We start from the raw sequence: 21,560 nt of genomic DNA, 5'->3' as shown, positions 1-21,560 counted from the left end.
TGTTCTTACAGATTGAGATCTTTACCCAAAAGACAATGAACTAGATTTAAAAAAAAAAAAAAAGGGTTGGGTTCTAATTTCCTGAAGCTTGAATGATTTTACGTCATCTTTTCTTTTTTTTTTTTTTTAACATTTAATATGGAGGATAAATTGCCTAAACTTGGGCTCAATTTACATAATCCTCCACTAGGATAGTAATTTGTATTGTAGGATTTTAAATTAAACAGGCTCGGCTATTCAGGAAGAAATTGAAATAAAAGACTTTTTCTCTTCCATCTATTTAGCTTACATAAAGGGATTTAATTTTGTAGAGAAATTAAATTGAAAAGAAAAAAATAAATAAAAGGAGGGAAATAAAAAATTGACCTTTGATTGACAGAAGCTTCTAATATTCTACAAAAAGTGTCCAATAATTATATACCTTTAAACTACTAGTTAGCAATGGATGTGTTCCCTTTTAGCAAAGCCTTCTTAGAATGCCATTCCTTTAACAATAATCAGAACCGACAGCCTGGTCCACCTTTTATGATAATGTGGCATGCAGCCTTGTTAATGTGACCCATTGAAATAAATGAAAAATATGCTTGTGCCCCAGTATAATTGTTGGCAGCAGCATTTTAGCAGGCTTTAATTTGCACTTCACTGTAATATCTCCTCTCAAGTCTGATGTAAACGTTAACCAGAGCTGGCACTATTAATAGCATGCTAGGATCTGGGGTAAGGGCAAAGGAATATAGTTGGAATGAACCAGAATATGACCTTAATTGTTAATGAAATGCAGCAGTTGTATGAAAAGGCAAGAGCACAAAATGACTACAATAATTGTTTCAGTAGAAACCTGCATGATGCAGAAGGCTACAACTGTAAAATATACCACCCAAAAAAGCACTCCTTAGATTCATATTTCAAGGTTATATGTGAGCTCTGATTGCCCTTTAAATTGCCAGTAGACGATAGAAGAGAAAATAATACATCTTAATATATAATTAATAATATTTAAAAGCATTAACTCATAGACTTGAAGCTAATAGGTGGCATAAAAATAAGAATAATAAAACTGCTATGCACAGGAAACAAGAATTATTTTTTTTATTCCTACATTACTCTGTGGCTATATAAAGATTTCAATATCATTTAGTATTTTGTTTCTTCCTATGGACACCATATAAATAAATAATCATTCACCTTAACACACGTATGACCAGTTTTCTAAAAATTAGGTGTGTAAAGATGAAAAGAAGCATGCTATTGTTAGATTTGGGTTTTTGACCTGCAATTTTAGACAAATTTTCTTGGTATTTGTTTTGTTTTGTTTTAAGAAATAGAACCTATTACGCTTTTTGACAACTTTCCTATATTTTTACTAGTTTAGAATATAAACATAAGTGGCGATTCTTTTTTTTTTTTTTAAGATTTTATTTATTTATTTGACAGAGCGAGATCACAAGTAGGCAGAGAGGCAGGAGGAAGCAGGCTCCCTGCCAAGCAGAGAGCCCGATGCAGGACTCGATCCCAGGACCCTGAGATCATGACCTGAGCCGAAGGCAGAGGCTTAACCCACTGAGCCACCCAGATGCCCAATAAGTGGTGATTCTGAACCATTTCTTGATGCTTTGTTCCTACTTGCAGGTTAATTCACTTTTTATGAAGTTCAACACACCACACTTGGGAGTTTACCAGGCAACACTATTTCAAAATAACAAAGTTGTATCTTGCAATATGTCTCACACCTATTTCTCCATTTTCTAAGGCCCTTAAATGCCTTTAAAATTATAAATATGTCAAAGCGCCCTAAGATGGTGATGCATTAATGCTAAAGATCATAGAAAAGTTAAAGAAGAAATATAGTCCTATATAATAGTGATCATCATGCTAAGGAGAAAAAATGCTGGAGGAACATATGAGAAACAATTCTCACAGAATACAGTTCACCCACTTGAAGTACACAATTCAATGTCTTCTAATATATTCACAGGATTGTACAACCATCACTACAATCTAGAATATTTTTGTTACCCTGAAAAGATACCCCGAACCCAGCAGCAGTCAATCTCCACCTCTTCCCATACTTCTCCCTAATTAATGGCTAATTCACTTTCTGTCTTTATAAATTTTCCAACTCTGGACATTCCATATAAATGCAATCAGACAACGTACGACCTTTTATGTATGGCTTTTTTCATGTCATACACTGTTTTCAAGGTTCATCCATCTATGTTGTAACATATATCAGTACTTCATTCCTTTTGTTATTACAGAATAATATTCCACTACATTATACCAAATTTGTTTATCTGCTTATGCGTTGGTGAGCATCTGGGTTATTTCAAATTTTTTCCTATTAGGAGTAATGCTGCTAAGAACATTTGTGTACAAGTTTTGTCTGGATGTATATTTTTATGTCTCTTGGATATATACCTAAGAGTTGTATTGCTGGGCCATATGGTAGTACCATTTAAATTAATCACATTTTGAGGAATGTTCTATAGCACAATAAAAGTCAAAAACACCAGATCAGATTATAGTTGCTCCCAGGAAGGAAGGAAACATCTGTTTCACTGTCTTTTTACCAAGCTATAGTGTTATGGGAAGTGTGCATGACAGCAAAAACTAGAACACAATGATGTCTGGAATTTGGAGGTTCAGAGTTAGGGGAACTCTCAAGCCAGAAAGTAAGTGTCACCTTCGTGCTGAGCTTTTGTTCTTTTCCTCATCGAACCATTAAGATTTTCACCCCCAGGGTTACATTAGGTTATGTACTGAAAGATCTGACTTGAATTTGTGTAATAAACTCCTCACAAGCTTCTAGAGGACAGGTAAAATATTTCATGAGTTTGTGTCTTTGGTATGCCTCGGTGAGTACTTTGCACTTAGGTTGATGTTCAACAAGTACATAGATTCTAAATCCCTGTGTGATGCACTGTGTTCAAAGGGTAATAGCCAGAAAAGCACTCTCCAGCACACATCAAATATTGATATACAACGTGCATCAGTCCTCCGTGGGGGTATCTCTGGAAGGCAGCAGAATGAAGAGAGACATAAACTTCAGTATCACCTTTCAGTTTAGGGCAAAGGAAAAATGCAGTTTATCCTGAGGAACATGCTACCCACAGAAATCTTGATGACTTCCTAGAAGTGCAAGTACTGAATTTTAATAACATTAGCTCAACTTCAGCTTATCAACACTTGATTCTCTTACCTTAATGCAATCTCAGATAGCCTTCTCAGGATACAAAAATTCTTCAAGTGAACATGGATTATTAGTGAAAACAGAAAATCAAAGTTAAAATGAAATACTGTGACCCCAAAATCCATCATTCAAAACATTCCAATAATTTCTTCAATTAAAAAAAATCCGTAGAATAATATTACCTAAAACAAAGCCATCCTAAGCATATGAATTTTAATTCAACTTTTCTGAGTTTTGATAGGAAAATCCCGATTTGACAAAACTTGAAAATCTCATAGAAAGGTTTATTTTATCTCTTAGTTAAATTATATAGGAAGAAACTGAGATATATCAAATGCATTTCAAGTGAATGTCAAATATCTGAGCACTTAATAATATTAAATTGGAAACTTATAGACTTTTTCCCAGAATGGATGGGGAATCATGTTTTTCACCACCTTCTTCAATGTGGTATAATGTGTTATTAGAATTTTTGAATATTATAGTATTATGAATCTTATCCAGTAAAATATAACCTCTCAGAATAGCTTCACAAGTGTCTGTCATACTTCAAACATTCAGTGACCATTTCAGGAGTGAATTTGTTCTCCTGAGATTTAGAGACTGACAGTATTGAAGACCAGGGAGTAGAGACGAAGCAGAAGGATATTCCTCCTTTCCTGATATTCTCTCCATATAGAGGAACTCCATTAATATAACACCTGCTACTCCTGGTTTCTTTCTGCTCCCTTGCATCCATCCTTAAGAGAAAGCAGGATTGACGTGACAGTTGAATTTTGGGCTTGTTCTGTTTTACTTCTTTTTTGTGTTTGATTTTGTTTGTTGGCTTGTTTTCTGTTTTTGTTTGTTTTTTTTTTTATGATTATGATTATTACTTCTGCCCTCCATGGTTTTTATTTTACAACTTAGGATCATCACACATAGTTTTACTTCACACAATAGTAAACAAGAGGTATTTTGCTTTTGTAGAGGCTTTGATTAGGTTATGTAAATGAATTTTAGGTTGTCAACAGCCTTAATCGCGCACTTGTGATTATTTTTCTACCTTGGCTGGTCATTGCAGCTTATGAAGGATTTGTCCGTGGGCAATTTCTAAAAGAGATACAAAGACATGCCTGCAAACGCCAGGTCTTAAGCAAAGGTGCACTGACCTTGACAAGGTACTGGGCATCCTGGAATTGACCAAAATAGAAGCCACATGGATGTCTGAAACCAAAATGCACTCTCTGCAGGCAGAAAATTCCAGAGCACACTCAAAAGCCTCACAGGCCTCAGTGAAGGGGCAATCCTGTTGAATCCTGGCTCTGAGGGCAGTCTGTCACTTGCAGCCCCTCAGGGCAGGTGCGAAGACAGCAGTGTCTGGGTAATGCCACCAGGGGGCTACAGAGGCCTGAGCCATCAGACTTCAGGAAAAGTTTAGTTGTGCGGAAAAGGGAATCTTGCCATATACCTACCATTACACTTTAAAAAGCAGAGCAAGTTATTTGTCATTTGCACTGTGCTTTTCAGTCTTGTCTATAGGGAATGACTTTTAGACTGCAAAGCAGCTGGATTCCAAGCATGCTGCATCATACTAAAGAGGTTCTGATTTTAAATTATGATTGTCAGGCTTAGGTTTGATGCTTGAAATTTCATTTTGCTTTCAAGGCTAAAGAGAAAATGGTAGAAGAACCAAGCTTGAATTCATGAAGTTAATCCACATGCCTGAGATTTGAAAAGGAATAAAATAATTTTAGGTAATGAAGTTACATTTAGTTGGCTATCCAGGAATTTTATCTGCCTTGGGAGGACATGGATGATCAATCTGTAGAACTGAGATCCTAAGTGAAAGCATAATAAAAATGAAGCATATGACAGGAAGGCAGATGGGATGATGATAGATTCAGTCCATGCTATGGTTAGATGACAATATTTCCTGGGTGGGATTGTCCAAACCAAGAAAGTCGAAGTACACAAGATTTGTTTGAACAATGGGTGCATTTGGAAGAGTCAGAATATATAGAGTTTAAAAACCTAAAACAAAATCTGAAACAGAAACATAAGGATGATAAAGGAGCAAAGCATTTAGAGCCAGGAAACAGCTTGCTTTTTTTTTTTTTTTTAAACATGGTAGATAAGGAAAAAGACCAACTTTATAATAAACAGGCTACCAATGCCTTTCTAAAAGGAGAAGAGAAAGGTAGGAAAATAAAACAATAGAAGTTATCTTCCATCATTGAATTAAAAAAAATCAACTAGAAATAACACTCAAGATCTAAAACACTCAAAATATGAGGGATGAGAGAGACCTGAAGAACTCATGGCAGCCCTACTGTCCACACTGTGTTCTTAGTGCAAACTCCGAAGCACTAACAGTAGGTTAAAGTTGGGAATCTTCTGAGAGTCATGTTAGAACATAAATAGGAGTAAAAACTTCCCACGAGAGTAGTTTCATAGGTTTGAACAATTTTGCAGTAACAAGGCAGTATAATGAGCCCCCTGTGGCCAGGTTCTATAAATGTTAGTCCACAAGAGAGGCTGGAGTCTTGGTCACTAAAAAGATTGCACACTCATTGCAGCATTGGTGGGCTGGAAACACAGGGCTCCAAGAAAACGGAAAGGTACTCAATTTGGTTTTATTCCTTGCTCCAGATATGCCTACTTGATTTGTTTCTGACTGAGGGACTCAAATACCAACTTAGCTGTTTCCTGGTCATGGGGCAAGTGGCCCAGCCACTGGTTCCTGCCCTTTTTCTCTGATGTTCATGCATTTGCATCAATCATATGTCATGCCATACTACACACTGTACACCAAGACACCAGATTCAGCTCCGCATACACACCTAGGCAGCCTGGAAGGGAGGGGCAGTTCACATCTCTTGGCGAGTTTGACTAATGGAGGTCAGTGGATAAGTTCAGATAAATTCTTCTTCCTTCTTTCCCATGGATGGATTATTTGAAGATAGAGTTCTTTCCCATGGATGGATTATTTGAAGATAGAGTACTTTCATATGGTTTCACTAAAGATGTCCTTTGAGACCAGATAACTAGCTTATTATGAAGTGTGATGACCAGCTTGGTAGAATACTGCCATCTTTGGCTCTCCAACATCTCTCTTTCTCTCTACTTTATCCTTTTCTCCTCAGTCGTTGGGGATGTCCTCACCACTAAATGGTAGCACATAAGCCTTTCCATAGGTTCTCATGTTAAAGGAAATTGGTTGACAGAAAGTTAAAAGATGTTCAATATACTGGATGAGAAAGAAAACTATGTAAATTAATTCTCTCTAAGACCATTTTACTGTATAATTCCAAACTTCAAGAGAAAATGATCATGTCTTGGCTCTTAACGAGAAAGGAGAGAGTGTTCACCAGAGCTTACTTTTCTCCTGGATATGGTAAATACTGTGCCATACTTAACCTCTTGATCACAGTCTTCTTCTGGTTGAAATTATTTAAGTTCATAGGTGTGGGCAACTGACATTAATTAAGTGGCATTCTAGAACAGGTGAAACAAAGCTTATTTTCATGCTCTATCTTCATTTCTTCCGATAACACTGAGCTTCCATTTGGGTCTTTGCCCAACCTAAGTCCTAGGCTCTACAAATACGATTCTGAGTGGAATAACTTTGTCTGCATTCTAGAAATAAGCTTCTTTACAAAATGTATTGGCTAGGAATACAGACCATGGTAATCTTCAGGCTCTCTAAAAGAAAGGCACATCAGACCTGATATTGATCTAATTGAGATTCTGAGTTTGTGAGAGAACCCCAGTCACCCTGTGGAAAACAGATGCCCAGACTGTGTTGAAAGCAGTCGCATTACAGGCAGGCTCTGGCTTCCCCTAGGGTGCATGCAGAGCAGGATGAAAAGTAGGGAACATTCTATTTTCTTTGGATTTAAAGGGGTTCAATAATTGATTTGAGGGTGTTTTAATTCCTTTGGATTTTAGTGTCTTTGGATTTTAACTTACATGGGAATTTAGTTTTCCAATTAAGTTTCTCTAATGGCTTCCCCAGGCTTCAAATAAGAATGAGATTTATAATTATATTTGAGTATCTCTGTGGTGTTGGCGTTCTTTGGAGTATCTTTATAATGTTACATAATCTTAATATAGAATTTTGGATGAAACATAGCTCACAACATGGCTGGGCATAGTTTAGGAAGTGTGAGAGAATTGGAATGAATTTTCAGTTTGGAGGGAATCGTCTTAGAGTTAAAGCTATTTTTTTCTGACTCGTTTCGGCATCTTCTGGGGACAGAATCTACACTAACCCCAAGACATCAGGAGCCCTGGTTGATGGTGGGGTTTTGATTTCATGAAGTCCTGTAACTGTCCTGATAAATTTCAATGAGGATGCTCACACTGCGTATTGAACATAGGTTTAGTAATTTAGTTAAATGGTTTAAAAGCAAAGCTAAAACCAATCTAGATGGAGAGTGTGGAAGTTTTCTCTCCTCCTGTTCTCTAGTAAATTTCCCTTCGAGTCAGTCTTCGCAGGTGCCCATGTAGTTACTCTGTGTAGGATGTTCCTGCTGTGACTGAGATCATAGGGCCTGCGGTGTGCAGACCACACACCAGATGGGCTGTATGCTGTTATCCTGTAGACTATCTGCCAGCATGTTCTTTCCAGAATGACCAGACTATAGCCAAACTCTCTGCAACATCTCTACCTGACCTTGGTTTTGTTTGTTTTGTTTTCAGATAAATTCACTGAAGACCCAAAGCCCTCCAATAAAGTGAAAGAATTTTTCTCTGATGAAGTATCTCCTAACGTTTCTGAATTCTATTACATCACACTAAAATTATTATAAAAGATATGCTACCTGAGAGATGACCGTGTAAAGAGAAACTTGTGTCTGATATGCAATGAAGGCACTGACCCAACATATAGTTTCTACTGCCCTTTTGAGCGTTTTAAAGTAGGCTCATCCTAGAATACCAATGCCATCAGGCACATGATTTTATGCATTTTTTTAAAGATTTTATTTATTTATTTCACACACACACACACACACACACACACACACACACACAGAACCCAGATAGGGAGAGCGGCAGAGGGAGAGGGAAAAGCAGGCTCCCTGCTGAGCAAGGAGCCCCTAGGCCCCGATCCCAGTACCCTGGGATCATGACCTGAGCCGACAGCAGATGCCTAATCAACTGAGCCACCTAGGCACCCGATCTTGTGCATTTTTTAATTAATTAATTTATTTCCATACTTACAGCAGACCACTTCCTAAGTCAGCCTAATAAAATCAACAAAGAATCTGGTCAGCAAGAACTGTAAAATATTTTGAAGAATGTGGAATTTTTCGTAATGTGGAATGATTTAATAATAGGTCATCAAACTCTGAAGTTTTTCAAAATGTGGGTTTATCTCATGGAAACCATTTTTCTTCTAAGTGTAGTCCACTTTCCTTAGCTTCCTCTAATGCAGATTTCCCTACTCACTGTACCCTTTCTAAGTGGTATTTTCCAGTTCATTTTCCCTTCTAAAGCAGTACTGACTGGGAGTAGGCAGTGGGTTACTGCCATGAGCCCCTTGCATTAGAGAAACTTTCTTGCCCTCCTTATGTTGTTCATCTCTTGCAAGGCAAGCAGTTCTTGGGGCTATGTCCAAGTATGTATCTTGCTCTCTTCCAGGCCTTACTCATGGTGATTGGACCCCAGAACTCCCTAACAATGACTCTAAGCCTGCTTCCTGGAACTGCCCAGGTCACTTCTCAGGGCATATTGTTTTTAAAATTCTTCTGAGAGGTGGAAGGATTAAAAAGAGGGCATGCAATTATGTATAAGAGAAGAAGAAAAGAACAAACCAAGGTGTAGTGGTAGTGGCTGAAATGCTTTATCTGTGCTCCTGGCACATGCCCCACAAAATTTAGAGTGGGGCCCATTTAAAACACATATTACGGAAGACTGCAAATTAGTACAGGTTGAGCCAAACTTTGTAGGTTTCGTTGTTAGAATATTGGTTTTTATTAATTTCCAAAAATCCTATTGACATCTAACATTGTATTAATTTGTGACAGTAATTCAATAATCATTTTATTTGTGAATAATTGTTTTCTTATTTTGCAGTATATAAGGTAAAAATAACTCTTAAATATTGTAAGATGTTCTTGCTGATATATTTTAGTACATAATGGAAATCATAAATGCAATCTAGATCATTCCTCACTTTGCTATTATTGATACAAAAGTCAGATTACCATATTTTTTGTTGCCTATCTGCTTAATATTTCTCTGTTTTGTGTCCAGTAGTTTTGCACTTCCTTAAATAAAAAATTAAAAATATATCAATGCCATCTGCTAACTCAGTGTTCTTACATTCCAGAAAACTTGAGAAGGCATTCTAAATAAGCTCAGACCCAGCTCCTTTTCTTTAGGGGCTCCAGTGTTAATCCTTCATAGTGAGGTAGTAACATAATTTCCTTTCTTTCATTTCATTGTAGATAGAGCTGCCTTTTTCACTCCTATCTCCATCAATTCCATACTGAATAATATCTTCAATAATGGAACATGAAAATAAATAATCTGTTAAAAGTCTAACTTGTTCACATATTTTTTTTGCATTGCCGCAGTAATTACTCCACTGATATGTAAAAACCTTTATCCCAATCCAACACTTAAACAACTTCCTATTGTTGGTTCTATAGCTCTTTAATGTTATCACAAATTGTTTTTGGCCTGCAAATTTGACTTTGTGAGTCAGCCATGAAGAAAGCTTTTTTCTCTGCATCTGAAATTTGGAATTTTTTAATGATAAGGCACGTATTTTCCTTCAACTGGGGAAAATTAAATTTTGATAATACACATATCATCCTTGAATTTTCTTATAAAGTAAAAAGTTTTCCACTGATCGCAATTTTTACATTACTTATTACAAATTTAGCTAAACATAGGAAGAGGGTGGTTGGGTTATGGACACTGGGGAAGGTATGTGCTATGGTGAGTGTGAAGTGTGTAAAACTGGCGATTCACAGACCTGTACCCCTGGAGCTAATAATACATTATATGTTAATAAAAAATAAAAAAAAACTAAAAAAAAAATTTAGTTAAACAGATGACATACATACCCATTCATTTTTTTTTAATTCATGATGAAAATGTATGCTTCCTCATTTGCCAACCTCAACTCTTGAAATTAAACGAAAACAATGCATGACCATAAATACAAAAAGCTAAAAATAAACTACGCTGTGTTGCTTGTCTAGATTATACACTGAAAAAGATAACTGAAAAAGTAATATATTTGCTACTGTTTAACAAAGAACACTAGTGAAAGTAATTAATTTTGAGAAAAAATAATGTATCATGTTACTAATTAGAAATATTCTAAATAATTCATCATGGATTGCATGAAATGCTCTTATATAAAATTATACTGACATTTTGTAACTGAATATGGCTTCTAGTTCATTCATCATTTATTCACAAATATTTCCTGAAAAACTTTTATGAAAACTATACTTCCAGTGTTTTAACAGAGATACAAAAACTATCTAAGTTCTGATTTTAACCATAAAGAAACTAGTTTTGTTTGTGTGTGAACGTGTGTTACAAGCAGCTTCTCCAAAGGTAGAAAGTAGTTTAATTTTACACCTCTACATATATAAAAATATATGTATAAAAAATACCAATTTATTTTAATTTTATTTCATTTTATAGATGCCTATTGAAATTATTATGGATTATATGTATTTAATACTATATATAATATTAAATCTATATTTTTACATATACAGTTATCTATATATATATTCATAAACTATAATTTTATTTAAGCTTATCTAAGATTAATTGAATACCTATGAGATTCTAGGTAATGTGCTAAGTACTTTTTATATACTATTACATTCATTATCTTATTTGACCCTCAAAAAAACTTATAAAAAACCCAAATTATAAATGAGAAAATTTATAAAGAAAATGAAAAAAAATATGATTTATACTTTTTCTCAATTTAAATAAATAATACTTAACATTCATCTCCTGATTAACAAGAGCCATAGAACACAAATCCTATGGATAAACTCACAGTATAGGTAAAACTAATGACTTAAGTTGTTGAAAAAATCCATTTCATCAAAATTAAATCTAATATTTAGAAAAAAATAGATGATTAAGTTAACCACTGTAAATGATATGAATGTGGAAAGAATCATTTTCCTTATGACAGATATTTTCTACTCCTATCCAAGATAATTCACAATATAGGCATTGAACAATTCCCCAAATCTTAATTCATATGTCAGATCACTCAATAATGTATAATAAATAGTATTTAAACTAACTGTTACAGGGTTTCAACTATGTGCTGAAACTTTTCCAGACACTTCCGTACATAATCATAATCCTCGCATCAGCCTAATTAGATGAGTGCTCTTGATTGTCCCTCATTTAAGGAAAAGGAAAATAAGACTTAAACGAATGAGCTAATTTGCCTACAGTTCCATGGCTAGTGAAAGTTAAAGTCGGGTTTCACCTAGGTAGTGTGACCTAATCACACGGCATTATGACTTGAGTATTTTAACTGGGCAAAAAAGAGAAGGAAGGTACTTCCCATTCGACAACAATAACACCAACAAACTACACAAAGAACAGACAAACCAAAAAGCATTTCCAATAAAAGTTACACTTTTTCAGCATGTATTTAGCATGTGCCCTTTGCTGATTGAACCAAGTGATTATTGCCTTATCAAGCCCCTCATAAATAAAATAAATCTTTCATTTATTTAAATCATAGGACAATTAAATTCTCTATTTTGGGACAAAGGTTTATGTTTATCTCCCATTTAATTTGTCCAACCTGTGCACTTTTTTTATTGGCTATGAAGCATGATTTTTTCATTTGAATTCTGTTATTTAAATAACTTATTTATTTAGTTTTTGAGGAGACAAGACTTTCCATCTTGCAACAATGTAGTTTATATTGCTAACAATGCATTTGCAAGCAATGACCATTTTCTCATATATAGATTTATCCAAAAATAGAAAATTTCACATACAACAGGACATATAACAGAATGACAATAGCAAGTAAAAGCAGTACTTTTATTTTAAATTAAGCATTTATTAGCTGGATAATATTCAATGAATTGTTTAACCTTCAAGATTAATTTTCAATACATATAAAATGATGCCTACTTCTCAGATCTTTTTTATAGATACAATGAGCTGAAAAAATAAAATAAATAGATGTGTGATTCATGGTAAGAGATTGATATATATCAGCTCTCCTTTCAAGTCTGTACACAAATACAACAAAAAAATACACAAATATAAAATAAATCAATCTATGATCACTTAATATTATGATGGCATTAATTATATTATTTATATAATATGATAAGCATCATAGGATATATCATATAAATCATATATGGTGCTGTATATTATTTATTAGCATTTTATGTTAACATTTATATGTAACATTTATATATACATATATTATATATATAAGATTTATATATTATATATTTATATGATTATATATATAGTATCTTCCACATTAAGATTTTTCAAGGAAAAATTTAAAACCTTATTTATTAAAAATTATACTGGGGTAATAATGTTCTACCATGTCTGTGAGAGGATAGAAATGTACATAATAAAGCAGAAAGATTACCACATAGAAACCAAGATGAGTAACAACGCCTCTGTAGGTAAACCATAAGTCCAACAGCTGTGTGCTCTAAGTCATCCTATGAAAGCATTGCTGCTTCATTGCCCTGAGAGAATATTTAATTGAAGACCAAATAAACCCAAAAAATGACATGCAGTTCTTTCCTCTTAAGGATTCATGAGAATTACATCATGAAAATTACCACTTAACCCCCCTGGTTTTGAATTGTTGGGAAGAGATTAGGGGGCAAGATTAAAAAACACATATTTTGGTTAATCAGAAATTATTTCTTGCTAAGGTCTGAAGGTCTGGGAGGAGGGGTTTATATCAGATGTAGCAGCACTTAAACTTCTCAGAGAGGGAGTTTATCCTTCATCAGGCTGATTCTAATTCATCACTTTCTCTTTACCCTCCTGCCTCATCCCCTGTGGTACTGGTGTCTTACTCTAAATTTTAGAGAGGTGCTGAGGTAAAGAAGAGAAAGGAGATGGTAAGAAGACAAGCAGAGAAGAAAAGTCGCCTGTGCTTTTCATGAGATTTTAGCTGTTCTTTGAAGATACCAACCATCCTGTGCTATGGGCAGATTTCCTACAAACTACAATCTAAGATCCAGGAAGGCAGAATATTTCTCCTGGTTTGCCCGCTACTATCTCTCCAGTGCCTAGAACTGTGTCTGGCACACAGCTGATCCTCAACACAAGAGTTTGAATAGTTTGAATAAGCAACTGTAGGAACCGCAATGACTTCTGACTTAAGAATTTCCTACTGTTTTGCTTGCAAGGGAGATAGGACCACCTGGTTTTACAATGTGCCTGAACAATGCCTGTTTGCTCTGCAATTTGAGCATAACAACGTTTGCCCCCTGGCTGTCATTGCGGGCTTCTGCCTTGCAGATGGGTTTGCTCGCTTACACTCATCCATATCAGGTCCCTAGTTGTAATCCTAGGACAGAACAACACATGGATCAAGGCTCTTTGTTACAGACAAAAGACTCTGCCCTATTTAAGTAAAAGAGATATATTAAAGGATATAGAAAATGGTTCAGGATTGAAGGAAAGGGCTGTATACTGAGCTCTTAGAAACAACTTCTAAAATCCCACCACAGACCTGTAGTAACAAAAGGCTCACTACTTCTGCGATTATCAGGACAAATACATAAGGAAGCTGTCACCCTAGTTGCTGGGTTCAGAACCACACTGCCTTCACCACTGTCTGCGAAGGAAAAGTTCTTTCCCCAAAACTGTGCTTGCTTTATTATAAGAATTTCATAAAAGGCCATGCTGGTATGAAATGTGATGGGAAGAACCTAAAACATATCCAGAAGGCGAACTGTAAGGAAATCTGGGAAATGTAGCTTTTAATTTACTGGATTCTGTAAAAAGTCTATAAAAAGAAAGTATGCTAATTGGTGTTTGAAATGGTTGTTGAGTGAACAATTCATGGTATCCATCACAAAGAATTTGCAAACGTTTCAGATATAAGGCTATCCATTAACACTTCCAAAAGAATACAAAGTTGTTGGTGGGTTTTTGGTTTTTTTTTTTTTTGGTGGTTTTTTTTCATTTTGTTTTGTTTTGTTTTGCTGAAATATATGCATATGTAAAAAATGTTTGAATTCACATATACCAAAATGGTAATGATGGTCATTTTTAGATAGATGGATTGACAGCAAAATTTATTCTCTTTTAAGTATATAAAATTCTTCTGAGGGTTATATTAAATAATATGTGGAAAGCAATGAGCAGAAGACCTGACAATAAGGAAGTACTCATAAATGTTACATATATATAGTCAAGATAAGTCAAGTGAAGAACTTTACACAGGGCCTGGCACTTATCATTAACATTTTAAATTTAATTAATTAACATTTGGTGTATTAGCCAGCAAAGAAACTTGGTATCTTACCATGTGTAATGACATGGCTGGCACTTATTATTTATATAACAATCATGAATTGCTGTAATTATTTTTCACTCTCTGAATGTGACTTTCAAAACGACTGTGCATTGACATTATAAAGAGAAAAAATATCATTGTTTTTCTCTGTGCATCTATCTCCTATATACATATGCAGTTCTTGTACCCTAGAAGCAAGTTCAGAAACATGCATCCTTCCATGAAACATCAACAGAGAGGCTATAAGCAAGAGAACTGTGCAGCTACTGTATTTTACATCACTTGCACCCCAGAGGAGAACCAAGGGGAAAAGAAAAACATTCTGAATGATGATGATGGTGGTGGCAGTGGTGGTAGAGTTAAAAATGTTTATTGAATAGGTTTTTCCAAACCCCTACTATTCTAACTGCTCTAAGAGACAATTTTCCCTGCATGTCCCATTTCTGCATGTCTTTAAAAAAGAGACACTCTGGGTTTGTTTTTTGTTTTTTGTTTTGTTTTGTTTTTATTATCCCAGACTTTCTTTTCAGGAATTTTGTAAATAACTGATCCTAGCTATGCTGAGTCTAAACCTTGTGATAGATCTTTTAAAAAGTGTTACACAAATCAGTAGTTTTCAGAACGTGGTTCTTAGAATTTTAGTGCTCTGAATCAAAATAACTGTTTCTTGAAAGTTCTGTGATGGGGGAAAATCGGTCCTTGATGAAATACAATGAAAATGCTTAATGATGCAAAGATAGGCATCACTAAAGGACTATGTAAAAATTTTGTAGCATCGAAATGCATATTTGGCCAAAATTTTCCCTTATTTTCCAGTGTCTACTGGATAAGGATTCCATGCACCAAGAATTTAAGAAACAATGATATTATTTTTGTAGGATGGCATGAATTTTCCAATAAAAATACTTATATCTAGCTATCTAAGTAATTGAAAAAAATGTTACCCATATAAAAATTAAAACTACAAAATGCATCTTATAATTATTTAAAAGGGAAATTATTTGGTCTTTAACATAATAAGTAAAACTCCAAATTGACTTATCTATCACAGTTTTAGACAAAGAATTGTATGTCTATTTCACTTCATAGGAGTCACTGAGTATAACATCACAAAGTAACAACTTATTTTATATAAAATCTCTAACTTTATAATTAAAAAAATCAAATAATTACAAAATAACATATTATTACATTAAATGGGAAGAAAGAAGAAATGTATGTTTTATTTTTTTTTTTTAAGATTTTATTTACTTATTTGACAGAGAGAGAGAGAGATCACAAGTAGGCAGAGAGGCAGGCAGAGAGAGAGGGGGGAAGCAAGCTCCCTGCCGAGCAGAGAGCCCGATGCGGGGCTCGATCCCAGGACCCTGAGATCATGACCTGAGCCAAAGGCAGAGGCTTAACCCACTGAGCCACCCAGGTGTCCCGAAACATATATTTTAAAAACAAAGTAAATATAGTCTCTTTAATAAAGTCAAATTTCATGTTTATAGAATGTGAGGAAACAAAGTAAAAAGGAAAACTGATACTTTTTCATTGGTAGATAAAGCAGGGATTTTGGCCAAAAAAGATATGTAATGTTCAAAACAATTTCAAGAATTACTCTTTCACTAAGGCCACCCATTGCAGCTAAGTGAAGTGATTTCATTAAACTAAATAAATGAAACCATCAACACATTTTGGTTAATGTTACTTCACTTATCTTGAAACATGGCATTCAACGGTTTCAGACTGTGGAATTTTTTTTAAAAACTTCAGAAATATTTAGCTCTGCAAAGTCTAAATAATAAAAATATTTCGTGTTGGTGATTGAAAAAATCAATGTTGAGATGTTAGTGTACAGGTATATAAAATATTGAGTTATATAAAGAAAAACCTGGACAATATTAATTTGATATTACATTCAGCATTGCATTATTATTTTTTAATTATTTTATTTAAAAAATTAGATGCAAGTGTTCTGGGTTGTTTTCCCAGTATCGACAAAGGGATTATGTCTCCATTTCTTTTAGTTAGTAATGCCTCCTGGTGGGCAAAGTGAGTGGCAAAATTAATCACCCTGAAACCAAAATAAATGATCTATTGGACAAGATGATTTATTAGTATTCTTTTAAAAGCTAGAGAATGTATGCAAAATGGGGAGAGGGGTGATGTGTTTCATATAATATAAAATGAGCCCTTCATGGCATAAACGAGAGAGAGATAGAGAATCAGATACTTTCTGACACCTCTTCTGGGTGATGATAACAGCATCATTAGGTAGTGAAGTGGTTTGTCTTCCTGTTTGCCATGGCAGGAGGACATGCACCACAATCATTTCAAATTGTACCGAGTTGGTCAAATGGAGTCTAAAGAACAGATAATAAATATTATCTTAATTCCTTGAGAAAAGTTATTACTCATATTGAAATCTATACTACTTAAAAGTTATTTAGTAGGATATTTGGGAGCATCATTTAGATTATTTACAATGAATATATATCTATTAATTTATTTTTTTCTATAGAGTTATACGTTAGAACTGAAATTGTTTTATTTTTGAAAGTTTGTCAAAGTAAGGAATACTATCATGATGATAGTAATTTGGCTTCTAGAATTTGCATCTATGTATTATTATTTTTATTTCAAAACTCACATTATCACAAAACATCACTCAAATAAAGAATTATGACCATTTTTAGTAATAAAAAATCAAAAATGTAACAACTTCATCTAATAAAATCATTAAAGTATAGCAATGTATTCATAGTAACTGGAAATTACATTTTTAATTTATCTCTTTTTCAGCAGTCATTCATACTCATACTTTTTTTGGGTGTAAAATGAAATGGATTGAAATATGTGATATGCCCATATTAATAATTAATGAGTTGTTAGTCAATTATAAACTAAGAAGTTGTCCATATATGACATTGATATTTTGCAGCAAGGTAACCTATAATCATTCATGAGAATACATTTGCCCCCAATTAATTTTAAAAAGTGCATTTTTAATAAAATAGAGTGAAAATAGAATTTTTTTATATAATTCAATTGCTGTGTTATAACATGTTAGCTATACCTCAGAGATACAGTGGGTTAGGTTCCAGACCACCCACAATAAAGCAAATAAGTGTTACAGTAAAGTGAGTCAAATTAATTTTTTAATTCCCCAGTTCAAGCAAAAGTTATGTTTACACCATACTGTAGTTTATTAACAGTGCAATAGCATGTCTGAAGAAACAATGTACATATTTTAATTAAAAAATATTTTGTTGGGCACCTAGGTGGCTCAGTTGAGTAAGTGTCTGCCTTCGGCTCAGATCATAATCCCAGGGTCCTAAGTTTGAGTACCACATCGGACTCCCTGCTCAGCAGGAAATCTGCCTCTGCCTCTCCCCCTCCTCCCTGCTCATGCCCTCTCTCTCTCTCTCTCAAATAAATAAATGCAATCTTTTAATAAAAAACATTTTTTGCTAAAAAAATACTAAATAATCTGAGTTTTCAGTGAGTTGTGATCACTGATTGCAGATCACCATGACAAATACAATAATCATGAAAAAATCTGACATACTACGAGAATTACCAAAATGTTACACAAAGTGAGCAAAGGCTGTTGGAAAAGTGGTGCCAATAGACTTGCTCAATACAGGGTTGCTATAAACCTTTAATTTGTAAAAAACAAAACAAAACAAAAAACAATATCTGTGAAGCACAAAGTGAAGTGTAATAAAACAAAGTATATTCTATTATAAAAATATTATCACTCCCTCATATGTTTTTACAGCATTTAATTATTTTTCAATAATTATTATCACCAGATTACTGTAAGTACACTAGCCTGGGGTTTATTCAGCATTACTCTTTGCCAAAAACAAACAAATAAATAAACAAAACAATCTTTGGTTGACATTTTCTAGAAGTGAGTTTTCCTGCCTTTAAAATACTTAAACCTTCTAAGGATTATAACTGTTGAAAACAATAGACAAAAACCACAGTTTTTGTAAATCCTACAATTATTTGTCTCGGCAATAGCTTTATAAACTGAATACCAAAAAACCTAACATTCATTAGTATGATATTGTAATTCATTAAAAATACAGCAACTCTGAATTTCTATAGTGGTAACAGTCTCCATTCCAAGCATTAGTATTGTACTGGCTCTATCTTATTTCCTAAACAGAAAGACATCTAACATTTAGAGGGAGTCCCATAAAAGTCTCATATATAAGAATTACCATCTTTCAGTTTTATATGATAGTTTCATTTGTTAATGAAAATGTCCAGTAGCTTTCAGGAATACAAATTTGAAGGTCTATTCCTACCCAATAACTGTTCTTGACTAGTTACCTAACCTGGAAGAAGTGAGTTAATTTCAATGTCAGGAGCTCTATAAGATTATTCTAGTGAAAAGAGCTCTGAATAGTCAGGCAACCTAGGTTAGGAGTTTATTAGCATTCCATTTATTTATATACACACACACACACACACACACACACACACACACATACACATATATATTTTTATTTTATGTTATATAGAGACATATATCTATGTGTATATATATGGCACAGATATATAGAAATAATATTATAAATTAATATAATATACATTACATATAATACATAATAAAATATATATATAATATAATATATATAGCATGGATATGTATATATATATACACACACACACATATATATACATACACACGCACACACACACACACACATATATTATTTCTCTATCTCTATCTCTATATCTATATATCCCTGCATGGATCAGATCACCTTCAGTGCCCTCAATTGGCAATTTTGGAAATAAAAGAGAATCTGAATGCATGGTTGTATAAAAGTAAATAGCATGTATATGTGTGTGTGTGTGTGTGTGTATGTTGACATGTAAAAACTACAGGCTCCATAATATTTTAATATCATTTATTGTCCCAAACACACATCTTTAATTTGATTAGGTATGATCTTAACATAATAGTGTTCTTCCTTGTTCACTATATACAAGAATGTATGTATGTACCACAGGGAGAACTATTGTGCAGCTTACCTTTTCCTTATATACAAATGTATAAGACATAATATTTGCCATGTAGAATCTATTTAGAATTAAGAATTTTGAAAGATGTTTGTAATAATAGCATTGTCCAGTGTCTTTATGGAAGTATAAGCATTAGAATTTTATATATGTGAAAAGACATTTGATATCATAGGGTATGCTTTGTTAATATAAACTATAAAAGAGAAATTACTTCTGGAGGATTAAGTCATTTGTCAAAGATCACAAGCATTTATTGCACAAGCTGGCACAATTCTCACACCTGGCCCCTAGAACATTACTATACCACATTTATTATTATCAGAATTTTCTTAATGTTACAAAGCCCTGAGCAGTATTTATACAAATTGGCAGTAGGGGAAATATTTGTAACACCATACCATCAAAGAAAAATAGTGTATAAATAATAAAATTCATATATGTATGTGGGCGAAAGCAAGAGCATAAGCAGGAGGTAAAGGAGAGAGAAAAGCAGACTCCCCACTGAATAGGGAGCCTGATATGGTGCTCTATCCCAGGACCCGAGATCATGACCTGAGCTGAAGGCAGACACTTAACTGACTGGGCCACCCAGGTGCCCCTAAAGACATTTTTAGTGATCATTTATAATTTTCAGTAAAACAACATTTCAAGATGATTCCCATAAAAAGTCAAGAAAAATACTGAGTTTAAGTAGAGTTAGAGAACAGGTCCTGACAAAACAGTATGTCTCTGATTTACTTAGCACTCAGTAGCCTAGAAGCCATAATGTGAGAGTTCTGAAACATGTGTCAGCCAATTAAAAGAAGTGACAAGCATCATCTTGAAGTTTTGTTACATTATAAAAGAAAACATGTTCCTAGGCAGTGGTTGAAAAAACATAATTTCTACTACTTCAGATGATAGGATTTATATGTCTCAAGACAATATAGCATCAAGAAGAAAGCTATACTAAACTTATTTCAACTATAACAGAATTATAAATATGATTTAAGATTAACCTGAAATACTGGGACCCTTCTTGAGAAGGAAGATGTGTATTCAGTATGCTTAAAATGTATATATCATTTAAATGCATACCATACAGCCCATCTTGGAATAGAAATTCCCTTTTGCAACACAAAGGTATGAAACTTTGAGTTAATATGAGTGCTTTGAGGATAAATAAGTGTAATAATTTCACATATAAAATAACAAGACATACTTTAGTTTGCTGAAAAAGAACACACACAGTTTGGGAATCCCCGGAAGGGCAGTCTTACATAATTCATTTGAATAAAATATACCGAGCAAAATAAAAAAGTATGTCTTTTTACATTCTTCAGTGATACAGGCACACACAGATGACGGAACATGGAAAACAAATTTCGTCATTCAGTTGGTTGCAGAGAAATGTGCAAAGATTATGTTCAGATTTGTTATTAATAAGCAAGACTGATATTGTCAATTTAGAGACCCTCAAAAGAATAACTGCCTTTCTTCTTTTCAGAAGTATGTGTAAGCTTGGTAACTTTTTATTATTATTTTGGTTTGTTTTGGTTTTGTAGAACTCTAAAAAAAAAAAAAAAAGTAAAAATAAACCTAACTTTCTATGCAAAACAGGAAGCAATGAAATAGGGAAATCATCCTTCATTCCATAGTCAGGCCTGTGACTAAATACTAGCAGAGAGGGATAGATGGGTGAGGATATCCAACTTGTACAATAAGAAGGGCCAGGAGATGAAGGGAGAGCCCAGAGGATTAACCAAGGAAAAAATTGTTAAATTTCACTATATAGGGGTGCTTGGGTGGCTCAGTTGGTTGAGCCTCTGCCTTCGGCTCAGGTCATGATCCCAGGGTCCT

At 34.0% G+C, this 21,560-nt stretch overlaps 1 protein-coding gene across 1 annotated transcript in view; it reads right to left on the bottom strand.

Moving 5' to 3' along the window:
* Nucleotides 1-21,560, bottom strand: part of FSTL5 (follistatin like 5) — a gene marked incomplete at both ends in the record, with an annotated part of 636,306 nt that overhangs the window by 538,108 nt on the left and 76,638 nt on the right. The gene's annotated exons all lie outside the window — the stretch shown is intronic.

The sequence above is a fragment of the Martes martes genome (assembly GCF_963455335.1).
Source record: "Martes martes genome assembly, chromosome: 2".
NCBI classification, from domain to species: Eukaryota; Metazoa; Chordata; class Mammalia; order Carnivora; family Mustelidae; genus Martes; species Martes martes.
Note: the sequence above shows the minus strand (reverse complement) of the source record. Positions and strands in the feature narration are given on the sequence as shown.